The sequence below is a fragment of the Equus przewalskii genome, chromosome 3, assembly GCF_037783145.1.
Source record: "Equus przewalskii isolate Varuska chromosome 3, EquPr2, whole genome shotgun sequence".
In the NCBI taxonomy this organism is placed as follows: Eukaryota; Metazoa; Chordata; class Mammalia; order Perissodactyla; family Equidae; genus Equus; species Equus przewalskii.
In genome coordinates this window covers 67433908-67447539 of record NC_091833.1, presented here as the reverse complement: position 1 = coordinate 67447539, position 13632 = coordinate 67433908, and the positions used below count along the sequence as shown (strand labels likewise).

General features: G+C 37.8%; 1 non-coding gene across 1 annotated transcript; it reads right to left on the bottom strand.

Moving 5' to 3' along the window:
* Window positions 1–309: 309 nt before the first annotated feature.
* LOC139082702 (small nucleolar RNA SNORA31) lies at window positions 310–438 on the bottom strand. The gene has a single exon (XR_011538906.1). It is a non-coding gene; the product is annotated as a small nucleolar RNA SNORA31 (small nucleolar RNA).
* Window positions 439–13632: the final 13194 nt, after the last annotated feature.

Sequence of the window (13632 nt, the reverse complement as noted above, 5' to 3'; positions counted from 1 at the left end):
GACAGTGACAACAGAAGATTAAACCAAGCTTGGAGCCCTCCAAGCATATAGCCCTGTGCAAATGCTCGCCTGTGAAGCCAGTGCTGCTGAGATGGAATAGTCTCCAAAAGTAGAGCAAGCTGGTGGGAGTTGAGAAAAATATAGTACTAATTACAGTACTTGCCAGTACTCAAATCTGTTGAGCTTTTCTTTTTAACTCAAGTTTTAGATATTTTTTTGGACTAAAACAGGCTTTTCACTGTTTACAAGGTTATTTCTGAGTTGCAAAACTTCCCTCTCCATGTTTTTTTCTGTTTTATCCTATTTTTGCCCTGTTTTCCCCCATTCAGTCTTGGCTGCCACAATCAGACAGACAGAAAGCACGAGGATACTTTTTTCCTGTATCTGTAGTGGAGACCTCAGAAGTAGAGAGTAACTGCTTCAGGTCTGTCAAATCAATCTGGCTTTTAGAAAAGAGGTTTCCAAGCCTTACTCTATTATTCTTCCAAACACACACACACTTGCACCGAATTTCCAGGTTTGAAGTCCAGAAATATGTACTTTTTAAAGCTCTATAATTGATTTTGACAATCACTGCTGTTGAGAAACTCTATCATTTCAAAGTTTCAGACAACCAAGAAGTAGAAGTACAAAAGAAGCCAAGCTCAGTATCTCTGACAAGCATTTTGAATAGCTACCCAAATAGATAGGGAAGCCAACATAAGCCACATACGAGTTGGCATTCTAAGCTCTGGATATTTCTTTCTTCATAAGAAAGAAATTCTCTTTCCTCATGAGAAGTATTCAGGGGATGGGGGAATGGAGTTGGTTTTAAAAAATTAACAAAGTCTGAGGAAAAGGGAAAATTATCTTTGAAGACAGAAAATGAGCAAAGCCCTGAACCTAATTTAGTTAAAGAACCAAGAGAAAAGTTTCAGAAAGATTTATGGGAACTTCAACGTAATTTGGTACCACTAATGCAATAAAAGGTAGCCGACAAGGCTAGGGAATCTAAGGGAACAATAAAACAATAAAATGGAAGGACAGTTAAATGAGGAGACACAAAGACAACAAACTAAGATCTAAAGGGAGATAAATAAAATCAAAAGATGTTTCAAAGAAATGAAAATTGTAATAGCCAAACAAAAAATCTGCATAATACTTTTTAAAGGACACAACTGACAATGAAGAAATAAAATAACAATGATGTGAGGAAACATTATATATAGAGACAAAGAATCAGATTCCGCCTAGCAATTATGGGTATTTTCAAGAAAGAAGAATATTCATAATCAAAGTAACAACCGAAACATAATTGAAAAAATAAGGTAAACCAAGGAAAATGATAAAAAGAGACCATTTTTTAGAACTATTCAAGCAAACTTTTTTTAAGTAACACAATCAGGAAAAAAACTCTAAGCAAAGGCAGAGAAAACTAAATAGATTAACCTCTAAGGAATAAAAGCCAGGTAGACTCTGACATTTCTAAAATTACTTAATAGAAAAATAATGAACAGAAAATTTTCAGAGAAAGAATTGTGACCTAATGATTAGTTCTGGCCAAATGTCATTCATTTTTTAAAACAACGGGAAGACTCTCAGATATACAAGAACTCAAAAATATAACCCCTCTGTGCCCTTCATGATATTTTCCTAAAGATATCAAAATTAAGAGTTCAAGAATGAGAAAGTTAGGATATAAAGACACAAATGGTACACTTTGAGAATAGTTAAACAAAGACAAATTTAAACAACTGTTGGAGTAAAAAGTTGAACACAAAATCTCAAAAATAATCACTGAAAGAAGAGACATGAAAGGTAGCATGTATTTGGTTAAAATTGGCAAGTTTCCTATTATACTAACATTGATGAGGACTACAGCTTTCAATTACTAGAGAAGATAAAACTAAAGGAAACAGCCACATTTAATAAGACTAAGAAAATACAAAAGACAGATGAAGGATTTAAGATAAAATATTTGAACGTAGGACAAAAAGCTTATATTTCTCCACTACAATACTAAGATTCTCAAATTGAGTTAAAAGACATAATCTAAATACATGCTGCTTCCAAGAGACATACCTAAAATAACATGGCATTAAAATGTTTTAAAAAGATTTATCAAATTGAGAACAAACTTTCTGTAACCACAAATTTAATAGGATCAAGAATTGACTGTCCTAAGTTAAAATGATTTTACTATTCCAGTAAATTCTTGCCCAGGAATATAAAGTTTTAAAAAACATTACTCTTTGTTTCATGAACTCCGTAAAATCCATTCATCCAAACAATAGGCTGTTCAACTTGCCTCCTTCTAAAGGCATTAGAGTGAACAGCCTTCTTCTTGGGAAAAGAGATTTCTTCAATGGGCAAACTCTGTTATCAAACAGCTGTTGACTCATCAAGGCTTCAAAACTCTTATCTGGCCACGTCCACCAATCCTAAAATATAACATCAAAAGCTTTGCACAATCTACTCAGATTCCCACATTGAAGACCACTTTAAACCAAACCACAGAACTCCTTAAACATCCACCCATAGGTGAATTTCTCCTTACTGCAGTAACTACTAAACTCATCTTCACCTGAACACTGTCATTTGAGTGGTTTTTTCTGAGTTGGCAGTCAAGAAAATAACCTCAAAAAAAGTTAACACCAATTATCAGGTAAACTAAATGATAATTAAAAGCAAAACAGGGGGTTTTTAAATACTGATAAAAAGATATAGCCCATAACAAAGATATAACAGTCAAAAATCTTTAAGTACTAAATCACATACTGTCAAATATTAATTAAGTTCAAACTGTTAAAAGAAGAAATTGACAGGAACAAACAGCTGTGGGAGAACTTAACTTTTGACAGATCAAGTAGTCAAAAAAGAAAGAAAGACAGGGCCGTCCTGCTGGTTGTCTAGTGGCTGAGTTCAGCATGCTCCACTTCAGTGGCCCAGGTTCACGGGTTCGGATCACAGGCACAGACCTACACCACTCATCAAGCCATGCTGTGGGGACGTCCCACATACAAAATAGAGGAAGATGGGCACAGATGTTAGCTCAGGGCCAATTTTCCTCACACACACAAAAAAAAAGAAAGACAAATAGACAAATGCAAATAAAAAGAAAGTCAGAATGATAATAACAATACAAAATCAATTTTTAGGCAAAATACAACACAAGTACTATTTCTTATAGAGAATTAGAATAATTCAACTAATAACTTAAAATACATAGCTATAGATTAAATCCTGTCACCTACAAAAGAAAATATCTCTCCAAGTGTATTTGGAACCAATGATTAAAAAAAAAAAATACTGATAATATATCACTCCATAATAGAGAAATCTCAAATTCCTAAAGCAAATATTATTCAAACCACAGTCACTGGTCACAGCGCCATAGAGTGAGAAATTAATAATTTTAACTAATCAAAATGAAAATGTAAAGCATCAACCTACATAGCTATTGGCTTAACGAGCACATTAAAACAACAATTACACATCATGTAGGAAAATATTAAAATACGGGAACTACTTATCAAAGCTTATGCATTTGTAGCCAAAGCTATTTTCATTGTAATAATGGCTTACTATTTTCCAGGAATGGTGCTAAGCTCATTGCACGCATTTTCTTATTTAATTTTAACATCTCTTTGAGAGAGGTATCGTTACTATCTTTAATTTCTATACACAGAAACTGAGGCTTAGAAAGCGTATGCTGGTAAAATAATATTGAGTTTATATTCAGGAATCTATTAACATATCACAGAGATTAAAGTAGGAAAACCATATATATAATCATTGCAATAGATGTCCAAAGTATGCACTTAAAATTCAACATTTATTCTTGATTTTAAAAATTTAAAGCAACTGCATGAACTAGCAATAGTATTCTTTGTTAGCATTCTTAGATTATCTATCTAAAACCAACAGCAATATCATACTTAAAAGTGAAACCCAAGGGAAGTATTTCCCGGAGTATATTTCATAAAAAAACTTTTTTGAAAAATATCAAGGATTCTGCACTCACATAAGTTTGGAAAACTTGAATGCTATAAACCCTCCTTCTGCACGTCACAATTCATGGCCATATTTAAGTCCCTGGGAATTTCTGCCGTTAAAGAAAAATAAACTTTGTTTACCCTTGTGTTTCTCCAACTTACTTGACCACAAAACACTTGTCACAATTAGCACCTATTAATATTCTATTGAGCACTTTGGGAAAGACATTCCTGCTAAACAAGGAAGCCAAACAAGAATGCCCATAATCATCACATTTAACAGCACTTTAGATCTGTGGCCCACAAAAAGAAATAAAATAGAAATGAGTCAGGTCATATACTATGAATACTCTTGTTAAACATGCACATAAAAATGACTGGAAGAAGATACACCAAAATGATAACAGTAGTTATCTCTGTGTGATCAAATGACAGCTGATTTTGTTTCTTCCTTTGTATTTTCTGTATTCTCTACAATAATATGTAATACTTTATAATAAAAATATTTTATTAAAACAGCATTTTGAGACATTGTTCAAACATAGAAAGGTTTCCACAACTAATCATGAGAAGTAAAAATAGATATAGTTTATAAAATACTGAGAAAACCAATATTAAGCACATCTGAGGCTCTCAACCGAAACCTGTTCAATTGCTCTCTTATTTCAAGCTCATTTTCTGTGTAAAAGTGAGAACAAAGAATTAGCAACAAAGAGAAGTTAATTACAAATAATAGAAGAAATCATCTGACACAAATAATCAAGAATTAATCCAAGTAGAAAAACAAAGGAAAGTCAGCTGGAAAAGAGCTAATATCTTAGCAAAGAACAAATCTAGATTAGTCAAATGATTTGAAATTTCTAAAAAGAAAAAACATAAAAATATAATATCTGAAATGACAAAAAACAAAAGATGTGCCAAATTTGATGTCTAATATGTTTCTATCCTCATTCATTTTCACATTGTTTCTTTTTCCATTGCCAAATGCATCTTTGTTGGCACTCCAGCTAGAAATACGCATTGATTCCTTCTCTCTGTATCAGTGTAGTAACTGGAGGCAGGGGTTGTCAATTCTAAAATTAATCGACTACAAATTATTTATTAAGAACTAAGTGACAAGCCAGAATGAAAGGTGGAGTAGAGTAGGAGGGATGGTTTGGTTTATAAAAGAAAATAACCAAGAACATAATCCTTGCTTTTAAAGAATTATAATTGACTTTCAGATAGAGAAAAAAAATTCCTTAAAACAACTAGAAAAAAATACTAAAGAAACGTAAGTACCGCTAAAACCGGAAGTTAAAATGGACATTTTTCTATCTCCATTTTATCTGAGACCCAAAAGATCTAGAGCTAAATAATAGATCGCAAATACTCCCACAATCCAAAAGAGGTCCTAGGTCAACTTTGTGAAAATTACAAGATACAGATGAAAAACAATTTTGCAAACCTTAGCACTTCAGCCTCCTAAAATGTACAAAAAGAATTCAAGTTAAAGTAGGAAGAAAGAACATAATTTCTTTGGAAAAACAAGTCCTATGGCATTTTCCCTCCAGCATCTCTCACCTGCATGGAGAAATGGAGAAAAGCCTTTGAGTACCTCTTGGAGAACCTGATACTTGTCCTCTGAAATTCAAGAAGACACAAGGGTTTCGTATTTGACACGTCTCTGAGAAACATTAAGGCAAAATCCTCTGCAATAATCCAGGCATGAGGTGCTACAGGAATTAGCTACTCCTGTTTTACAAAGAGAAAAAATTCACAAAGCATTCTTTTTTTCTGAGGAAGACTGGCCCTGAGCTAACATCCGTGCCCATCTTCTTCTACTTTATATGTGGGACACCTACCACAGCATGGCGTGCCAAGTGGTGCCATGTCCGCACCCAGGATCCGAACTGGCAAACCCCAGGCCACGGAAGCAGAACGTGTGCACTTAACCACTGAGCCACCAGGCCAGGCCCATAAAGCATTCTTTTAATTTCACTCTACTGTTCTATCTCCATATCTATTCATCATTCAATCTTGACCTATCCTCTCCTCCTGTTCACCTGCTTCAGCTCGCCTTGCCCAAAGCTCTGCCTTTTCTATACCCTGGCTTTTGCCCAAATGTATTATATATGAACAGAAAGATTTCTCTTCTTTCATCCTCTATGCCAATTCCTGGCTGCCATTTTGCCTGCCCATCTAATCAAGATTGAACTTGTTTTCTATTATTTAAAAGTTGAAGGATATCATTTACATTCATCAAGTGGTTTTTCCAAGGCTTCTAACTGATACAAAGGACCTTTTCTATTGAAGGATACAAATATTTTTCCCCATACGAAATATGAAAATGGCTGATTCCATACTGACTTCAAGATCTACCCCTCCATTGGTTCATAGTTCAAATAAAACTAGACCACATGTTAAAGAAAAAATTTAAATAGAAAGTGCCTTATCCTAGTCTCTTCATTTCAATTTCTCAAATAACCTTGTCTGTAAACATGAAAGGATAACACTCAGAAGATCGAAAATAAGTGTCCCCAAAATTCAAAGATAAGCAACTAGCTCATGTAAAACATACTCCTTTATCCTTGTGGGTTTATTTTGCCCAGTGTCATGCCAAGAAGCAATCAGAAAGGAACTGGGTCTAGCAAAATTTGACTTCAACCAGTTTACTTTAAGGGACTAAATTGAAGAATCAGTGACAATTGCAACTCCATCAAAATGGTAAATATAAATTAGCAATATATGTGCCAAAAACACAGATTGAGACGGCACACCAGTTTGTTTGCAGGGTTTTTTTGGTTTTGTTTTTTGGGTTTTATTTTAACCACGAAGATCACATGATCTGTATTTCAGTTGCCAAACCAGTAACATGACTGTACAACAGAACTGCCAGAAAACTTTCATGACTGAATTTTGGCATCACACAGATTGTCACGTTAGACAATTGAAGCTTCAAAAACTTCTGTTTTTCCCCAAATCCATGAACTGTGCCATTCTCTGTTATAAGCTCAAAGCCATGAATTTGATCCATTAGCTGTTCCAGAAACACAAACACCATACTTCACTGAAAAGGAGCATACGCCAGAACATGCAGACATTTAACACACTCTAGCAGAACTGCCTACTCTACTCCTTTCGTCAAAGGTTCAAAACAATTTAAAAGCATTCTATGTGTAGGAGATCAAAAGGATTTTTTAAAAAAATCGTTTTAACTACTTTTGCATTTACCATGAGAGATATAGGGGTAGGTTCATTCAAAAAAATAATTATTTAAAACACCTTAATCTATAAGGAGACTCAGTAAACCATAAAGGAAGCCCAGAGGCTACACGAGTAGGCAGAATAAGGGGGTGTAGACAGAATGGGGTGAAATGCCATAGGGACACAGTATCTTTTAGGAAAGGCTAGAAAGGACACAGTCATTTGGTGCCACCAAAAACCAGGCTGGAGTTAATGCTAATTCTGAGTTAAAGAGAGAGCTATCAGCTAACCTTGACCAGAGAACAGGAGGAGGACAGGAAAGGGAGGACATAGTACAGCCCAATTATACTGCTCTTTATAAACATTCAGGGACAGTGACAGCCAAAATTGTCAAGTAGATAAAAGAAGTCCTCACTATCCTGAGCCTCTCTATTCAGAGACCATGTTCCTCTTTTAAGAAATTGATCCCTTCCCCTTCCAAGTCTCTCAGTATCCTCAAATATCTCTACCCTTCTTGTTTTGGTGGGGGGGGGGGGCGGGGATCGAATAAACTTATTAGTAGTGTGCTATCAACAAGATTAACACTATTATGACTTCTCTTAGTGATTACCAACTGCTTTCACTCACCCTGGCTGAATCCTTACCACAACTCAGAGAGAGTAGTGGAATCTTGCCACACAGCGGAGGACTTAGTAAAGAACGGGTGAGTCATTTGCTAAATGTTAGAGGTAGGAAGGGAGCCCTCGTTTTCTGATTTTCGAGCAGCACAGTATTGTGTTTACATCACAGGCTTTAGAACTGGACTCTCTAGATGTGAGTCCTGGTGCCACTCAGCTAGTTGTGTGATCTCAAGCAAGTCATTCAATATCTCTTAGCTTCAGTTTTTTCACATATAAAAACAAGCACAATTCGAGATCCTCCCTGATTGAATTGCTGTGCTTATTATCTAATGCATGTTACATGCCTAGCATAATGCCTAGAATATATGAAGTACTCAGTAAGTGTTAGGTTTTACAGCCATTATTATTCCCTCTATAGTTTGCTACCTCTGGCTTAATCTCCTCGAATTTCTACAAAAAATGGAAACTTTATCTATAAAAACTGTCTCACTTGCAGCATCATCAGACAGAATAACAGTTGGTTTGGGCCTCTTTTTGCATTGTTTGTGTTTGCTTTGTACTTTTTTTTCTAGGATAAAGTAGGGGAAATGCAAGGAGCTAAAAGCTCTTCCAGTATCTCTGAAAGCTTAAGACGGAGACAAGAGCATAGATCTAGAAAAACCTCCATATACATAGATTTCTGTACATGAAAATTGAAACCAGCCTAGGTATTTTAGGCAGAAGGGAACTTAATGCAAGGAACCAGATGTTCACAAAATCATCAGAAGAGCTGGAGCGATGGGAGTATAATAACGACCGAATTCAAGAGCTCACTTCTAGAGCTGCAACCACAAGTCAGGAAGCTGCTGCTTCTACAACTACCAGATGACACTCATGAAGCTGCTGACTAAGCCCTGGAACCTAAGTCGGGCCATCCTGCCTCTACCGCTGTCTCTCAACACCCTTGAGTGGGTGAATAAGTCTGGCTGCCACTACCGCCTCTTGTCTAGAGATCTTACCTGCCTGCACTAACAGCACCAGGAAGAAGGCATCTGTCCCATGTTCGCAGTCCAAATTAGTGGACTCTTACTAGCATCTAGAATGCTAGAAGCAAACGGGGCTGGGAGAGGTGATTTTAAGCTCTCCAGTCCTCGTTGGTAGTTAGAAGAGGTTAGAAATTACATCCAGCATAGTCCCTCTCTTTGGCTTCTCCACATCCATACATATCATTTGATATGAGATTAAAATTCTAAATAACAGTAGTAAAAACATGTTTCCACCTCACATAATGCAAACATCAATCCTAGACACAAAAAAAGCTCACCTTTTCCTCAAAAGAAGAATCCAAAGACTTTCATTGGACTATCTCTGGCAGTTCCTTCTTCCTGTTATAGTTAAGTCACAGTCCAATTCTGGTATTTTGCCACCTGAGGACTAAACTATAAATTTAACTATAACCAGCACACTTTATATAAAGTAATAAAGGAACAGGTAGGGAAGGATGCTGTTTAATATATTAATGGATATATACATAACTAGAGTCCTGTTTTATGAAACTGGTTATAAGGTGTAACCGGGATTTATAACTTCCTTCCTCAACTACACATTCCATTTTCCTTTTGCCCTCAATCAGATCTTAGCTAGTATGTATTTTACGCCCGTTGGGGACAGGAAAAGCTTCAATCTCGAGGTGTCTCAGCCATTGATGGCCCTGCCAGTAGTGGGTTGCAACAATCTTAACTAGCTTTTCTCCTTGGCAGGGGAGAATTTGAGGCACCGCAGAGGATACCCTGGGCTCCATACATATTTCTCCTTGCCCTCACAGTACAGCAACCACCAAATAAACTCATGATGGTCAGGATCACCCAGCTAACACAGTAATCCTTTTTTTGCCTGTTGGTTCATTGGCATGAGAGTCCAAAATGGCCAGATGACCATCTCAATCTTTGGTTAAATGGAACCATTTCTTTTGTGAAAGTACATCCTTACTAAGACTTCTAAACCATCAGAGTTCAATGTTTCCAGGATGTTTACTAGGTGCAAAATGCATGGACATCTTGGCTTTGGTCAGATAAAATCAATTTCAAGATGAGAATCTCAGGTCACAGGGTAATTTGTCTTCCATGATCTGTCATTCAGTCTCCACCAAGAACCAGTAGTAAGCCAGGAACTGTTTTGTAGGAGAATAGTTACTTGCAAAACAGGATATGAGTTAGTTTGGCTAACTTGGCTAGGCTATTGGGCTCAGTTATTCAAACAAATACTAATCTAGGCTTTGCTGTGGAGGTATTTTATAGATGTGATTAACATCTATAATCAATTGACTTTTAAGTAAAGATTATCCTTAATAATATGGGTGGGCCTTATCCAATCACTTGAAAGCCCTTTAGAGCAAAACTGAGGTTTCCATGAGGAAAAAGAAAATCTGCCTCAGGGTGATAGCATTAGCTCCTTGTCTGAGAGTTTCCAGCCTGTCAGCCTGCCCTGCAAACTTCAGACTTGCCAGTTCCAACAATCACTTCAGCCAATTCCTTGAATTCAATCCATCCATCCATCCATCCATCCATCCATCCATCCATCCATCCTACTGGTTCTGCTTCTCCAGAGAACCCTGGCTGATACAGAGGCCATGACTTTCTTTGAAATCCTAGGGTATTGGGACAGATTCTGTAAACAGAATCCATTTCTGCCATTTAGGACCCCTGGATGGGTAAGTACAAGGTCCAGTAAAAGAGATTCTGAGAGAGCTGACTGCATTATAGTCCAGAGCAGCTGAAGAATCATTTCCTGTTTCGGACCACACTTAAAACTGACAACCTAAAATGATCACCCTATGGAGTAAATTGTGACAGAGAGTCAGAGAGATGACCTAGCCCTAAAGTAAGATGTGCATTCCTATACTTGTCAGGTTAACAGCAAACTGCTTTGGGTGCTCCCTGTTTGGGGAGAAACAGAGCAAAAGTACTTGCCAGAATTACAGCTGCATGCCAGGGACTGTGTTGATCTCTCTAGCAAAGAGACTAATCGGTATTACCCCTAGATTAAAATAATCTTTCATTCTCTAAAACGCATGTCCTCACATCTTTGGTAGTAGCTCTGATCTCTGTGATTCTCTCCCCGAGAGATACAGCACTGCTTTTGATTTACTACTTTGAAAGGGAGGAGCAATTCCGATAGTCTTTACTTGGCTTTTAATACCAAAATAGTCCTTAATCCATTCGTCACCTGATCCTCAATAAGACTCACTCTGACCTGAAGACCACAGTGTTTTCTAGATCTCTAGGGATTATCATTATTTTAGAGTCACTGATCAATAATCCTTTAAAGAACTAGCTTTTTTTTCTTTTCTCAAGTGTTCAAGCGTCAGGCAAATGGCAAATCACTTGGGGAAAGCTAGGAAAAAGATTTGCTGAACACACTTACAAAAGCATTGCAGGTACTTCTTTAAAAGGAGCCATGAATCAAGCAGTTGCAGGTGTGAGAACTCTCTCAAATCTGGGATTTGAATAAGGGGCCTTAACTACATTATGTCAACTTAGCTTCCATTCGCCAAATCCAAAGGTTTCTTTGTTTTAGTCATAAAGATCAAATAGGACCCTAATAGCCTGCCCATTTGATTTAACATGGAAACCGTGATCAGTTGGTTCCCACAAAAATCCCAGCAGTCAAATCATTCTGCTAAGTACCTTCACTCTGCTCGCTGTTGAATTGGCTTGTGTCCCCCACAAAATTCCTATTTGAAGCCCTAATCCCCAGTACCACAGAACGTGACTGTATTTGGAGATGGGGCCTTTCAAAGGTGATAAAGCTAAAATGAGGCCATTCGAGTGTACCCTAATCCAATATGACTGGTGTCCTTATAGAAAGAGGAAATTTAGACACACAGAGAGACACTAGAGATGTATGTAATGATTCTGCACCCAGTTCCAGTGTGTAGGTTTTTCCACACACCACCAAGCAATTCTCCAACACCAGCTGGGCATCCTACAATTCAACTTAATTCTGACACCACCTAGAGATAGCATCAGATTCCACAGGTTAAAGGCTGAGTCCCACAAGACTGCCCTCCACTTCAGATGCCAATCGCAAATCCAGGTCACCTGTGCTTCTGACTGGACCAGCTGTAGATCGGAGATTCCAATGATCCCCTCCTCAGGTTCTATTAATTTGCTAGATCGGCTCACAGAACTCAGAGAAACATTTTACTTACTAGATTACCGGTTTATTATTAAAGGATATAGTTCGGGACAGGCAGTTGGAATTGACACATAGGGAAAGGTATGGGGCAGGGGCATGGAGCTTCCATGCTTTCTGTGCACCTCTGCCCTGAATCTCCATACCTTCACCAACCCGGAACCTCTTTGAACCCATGTTTTGGGGTTTTATAGAGGCTTCATTACATAGGCATGACTGATTAAATCATTTGCCCTTGGTGATGAATTCAACCTCCAGCCCCCTCCCCTCCTTGGTGGTCGGGAAGTGGGACTGAAGGTTCCAATACTTCAATCACATGGTTGGTTCCCCTGGCAACCAACCCCCATCCTGAGGTGCTTTCCAAAAGTCATGTTATTAACATAAACTCAGATGTGGTTGAAAGAGGTTTGTTATGAATATTAAAACACCTTTATCACTTCAGAAATTTCAAAGGATTTACGAGTTCTGTGCCAGAAACAGGGATTAAGACCAAATATATATTTATTATAAATCAATATCACACACATGCACAGAGGGAAGGCCACATGAAGACACTGTGAGAAAGTGGCCATCTGCAAGGCAAGGGGAGAGGCCTCAGGAAAAAGCAAACTGACTGATGATACCTGGGCCTTAAACTGCTGGCCTCCAGAACGGTGAGAAAAAAATTTGTTGTTTAGCCACCCAGTTTGAGGTATTGTGTTATGACAGCTCTAGTTAACTAATACATCCTCTAATGCACTTTTTAAGAATGCTGCTGCTCCTCTTACCAATGTTTTTCTCAACGCCTTTGTGAAAGGAACTTCCTCTGAGCCCTTTCAGAAGACACAGGGGGAAGGGATATGATATGCGACATAAAATAAATATATGTCAATATTCTCATCACCCTAAGTTTTTATATTCCTTCTTCCACAGAATATCTGGCAAGTCAACTTTATTTGACATTAACCAGCACTGAGTTCAAGTTTTAGTCAATCAACCAAGTAAAAGATAAGGGTTAACTTGTCAAAAGCTAGATCCCGGCAGCAGAATGGCCTCCTATAGAACTCCACAGAAAATAGCTATGGTCAAGCACAGAAGGCTGTCAATTCAGGTAAAATACTAAGTTGGTACTTAAGACCATTGGCCCACCCCATTTACTGCGGCAATTTTGAGGCTTAGTCCTCAACCCCTTGATCACACCAAGGGAAGAGCTGGTGATCCTTGGCACCTGAATGCCACAGTAGCAAATGATGGACATTTCAAATTGTTAGAACAATTCCTATCTCCTTAAGCTGGCACACTCAATTCAGAATCTCTTGCAATTATACCCATATCCTCAAATTTAGCTCAACATAAAGATATTTCCTCCTCTCTGGCCTAGCACACTTGGCAATTCAATCTTACACATGTTTTCCAGGTTTTTGCTGAGAGTTAGCAACCCTTTTCATGTGGAAGCCTTTTTATCTGGATCAGACTTTGTACACGCTCCTGGGATATGCTGAGATTGACTTATGTCAAGGTATTGAAGAATGGTAGGGATGCAGCATGAGGAAAGCTGAAACGTCCTTTCAAGGTAATTGCCTCAGGAGAGGTCATTACAAGTTGTCCAGTGAATACAGCACCAGCTCTGTAGGCAGGGAGGAGGGGCTGCAACTGATGGTAAGGGAGGCTCAGAGGAGTTTGGTTGCTCAGGCTGGTCA